This window comes from Mustela nigripes, chromosome 12, assembly GCF_022355385.1.
Source record: "Mustela nigripes isolate SB6536 chromosome 12, MUSNIG.SB6536, whole genome shotgun sequence".
Classification (NCBI taxonomy): Eukaryota; Metazoa; Chordata; class Mammalia; order Carnivora; family Mustelidae; genus Mustela; species Mustela nigripes.
In genome coordinates, this window is record NC_081568.1 from 148,319,900 (window position 1) to 148,323,368 (window position 3,469).

Below are 3,469 nucleotides of genomic sequence, written 5' to 3' on the forward strand. Positions count from 1 at the left end.
TGACCAATCAGTGAGCAGGGTACAGGAGGGAGCAAATCAGGCTGCGCACCTAAACGAACAACTTCGCTAGCAACCAATGCTGTTTACTTCCTCTTTGGGCATTCTGCTTAGACTCACAAGGCAATCCTAACCTGGCAACTAGCCAGGCGCCATCTTTTTTTTTTTTTTTTTGCTTTGTAATCAGTATATTAAGGAGACATTCATACATTCCAATTGCTTAATTCTGATAACCAGATTTAAGCTTGTGAACATGACTTTTTAAACATACAATTAAAGCTATTCATCATAATTTGCTATACTACCAACATTAAATTACAGTTACTTCAGAGCGTTATTTAAAGTAAGCCTGTAACATACCTTAAAAAAAAAAAAAACCTTCCTATCTCATACATGCAAACTTCTCCACGTAAAAGTCTCTTCACTGTAAGTTACCCTGCTCCCAAAGCCACTACTCTGAAGCTTATCATGGTCCAAAAAGAAGGCAAAAAAGTATAACCAGGACTGATATATATACATACATATATATATATATATGTATATATATATATTAAAAAAGGGGGGGAAGAAAAAGATGGCACAGAAGGGAATACAATTCTACAAGTGCAAGCCCTCAAGCAGCAGCATATGACAAACCCCTTCTTTAAAGAGATATCCTTTCTATCACTGATACCACAGGCCAAATTACATAGCATGCCATCTTCAAGTAACAGTTGAGGCAATAAATGCAGAGGCATCACAATGAATCCCACTTAACATAACTATAGACCAACACTTCTCTACAAATTCTTTGTCTGATTGCCAATTAAATACAAGTTTTAACTTCATAGCTTAACAATTAAGGGTCATACACTGAAGTCAATACATACACCCAGCATTTCAGTCTGAGCTGTTTCATATACATAGAACTGAAATTAATTACAAGGTATGGCCTAACAAATGCTAGGGGAGATTTTTTTTGAAAGCAGTTTTTACAAATATTAAACTTATCTTCCACACTGAAGTCATCATACATACGGGGCAAAGTCAGAGCTTTTATATTTGAGTTTATTCTTCATTTAACTTTTAAAACACTACTATAGTTGAATATTAAAACAAAAACAATAGCAAGTAGTGAGATATGATTATAGTCCTTCACTCATTCACTACTGCACATAAGATGCCAGCAGTGTTATTCACTGGCCCCATTAAGAGGTCTGACACTGAACACCACCCCTGGGATGATGTTCATCATCCTCATATGCTTCCCCATTGTAATGACTCCGTCTTTCCTGATTTGGATCAAAGTCCACCAGTTCTACCTGGTCCATTTCATCAGTCTCTTCTTCCTTCCTCTCAGGTAGGAGTTTTTCCAGCAAAGAGAGTTTATCAGGAGACAGAAAGCCATTCTCAGGAAAATTTACCTTAAATTCGATGATGAGGCGACCCTTCTCATATGGCCTATGATAAATTGGCATGCCTTCATTTAGCACACACTTGATATCTCCATGCTTGACAATTTGACCTGGATGAGAGGTGATGACAATGGTTCGGTTGTCAAGAGTAGATACTGGCTTTTGAAAACCGCACAGTGCTTCAACCAGCTGTATGTCCATACACATGAAAAGGTCTTCTCGCCGAGTAAAAACAGCATGGTCCTTCTGATCTAAAACAATGATAATATCTCCTGGTTCCAGTCCTGGTTCTTGGTCTCCCTCACCATGGAATGTTATCTTCTGGCCATCTTTCATGCCTTTGTCAATATGAACTTCTAGAATCTTCTTCTCTCGAACTATCTTCCTTCCATTGCAGCTTTTACATCTATCTTTAGGACTGATCCATTCCCCATGGCCCTGGCACTCCATGCACACAGACTGAATTTGCCGAACCATTCCAGGTCCTATCTGATGAATTCTTATTTGCATTCCAGTACCTCAGCAATTGGGACAACACTCAACTGCTCCTTTCTTACCACCTCGGCCTTCACATTTATCGCAAATCACATTCTTTTGCAGAGCTAGTTTTCTTGTTGCACCATTATATAAATCTTCTAAGGTTACTGAGAGCTGATGCACAACATTTTTACCTCTTCTTTCTCTCTGCATTCTTCCTTCTCCTCCAAAAAACATATCAAAGATGTCCATGGGGGAGCCAAAACCACCACCAGCTCCACCTTCTTTAATTGCCTGTTCACCTCCTTTGTCATATAATTCCCTTTTCTTTGCATCAGAGAGTACTTCATAAGCTTGAGAAATCTGTTTAAACTTCTCTCCTTCATTTGGATTCTTATCAGGGTGGTACTTCAAAGCCAGTTTCTTGTAGGCCTTTTTCAGTTCTTCTTGGGTGGCATTGGGTTTGACCCCCAAAACATCATAATAAGTGGTTTCTTTCACCATTTTCTACAGCCGGTGAGAGGGCCGAGGCCGATGTGGGGGAGCGGGAAGGAGCGCGTTGCTGGGCGCAGCTCGGGTAGCCGCCGCTCCTCCGCGTCTCACCGAGCGTTCTGGAAAGTTCCCCAGGCGCCATCTTTTAATGGCGGAGGCTGCCCTGGCCAGGGGCCTGCCTCCGACAGTGTACAAAATATATGAGGAACTGATACAACTCAATACCCAAAAAACAAATAGCCCAATTTAAAAATGGGCAAAAGACGTGAGCAGACATTTTGCCAAAAAAGACATCCAGATGGACAACACACAAATGAAAAGATAAACATTATCACTCATCATTAGGGAAATGCAAGTCAAAATTAAAATGAGATACCACACACATGTCAGAATGGCTAAAATGAACAACCAGAAAACAAGAAGTGTTGCTGAGGGTGTGCAGATAAGGAATGCTGGTACATATGTGGTGGGAATGACTGGTGCAGCCAACGTAGATAAGAGTATGGAGGGCCCTCAAAAAGTTAAAAATAGAACTACCCTACCATCCAGTGCTTGGACTATGGGGTATTTACCCCCAAAATAGAAAAACACTACTTCAAAAGGATGCAAGCACCCCTCTGTTTACTGCAGCATAATATACAATAGTCAGATTAAGGAAGCTGCCCAAGTGTCCACTGATAGATGAGTGGATAAAGAAGATGTGATATATATTACTTAGTCATAGAAGGAATGAAATCTCACCACTTGTAATGACATGGATGGAGTTTGAGAGTATCATGCTAAGTGAGATAAGTCAGTCAAACATAGACAAATACCATATGACTTCACTCATATGTGGAATGTAAGAAAAAAAGCTAATGAGCAAAAGGAAAAAAAGTGACCAAGAGAGACAGACCAAGAAATAGACTGTTAACTATAGAGAAAAAACTGTTGGTTTCCAGAGGGAAAGTGAGTGGGGATGGATGAAACAGGTGATGGGTATTAAAGGGTACACTTACTATGATGAGCACTGAGTAATATACAGAACTGTCAAATCACTAAATTGTGCACTTGAAGCTAATATAACACTGTATGTTAACTATACTGGCATTAAAATTAAAAACATTAAA

General features: G+C 39.7%; 1 pseudogene; it reads right to left on the bottom strand.

Moving 5' to 3' along the window:
- Nucleotides 1-1,023: 1,023 nt before the first annotated feature.
- Nucleotides 1,024-2,510, bottom strand: LOC132028061 (dnaJ homolog subfamily A member 1-like; annotated as a pseudogene).
- Between the last annotated feature and the right edge of the window lie 959 nt (nt 2,511-3,469).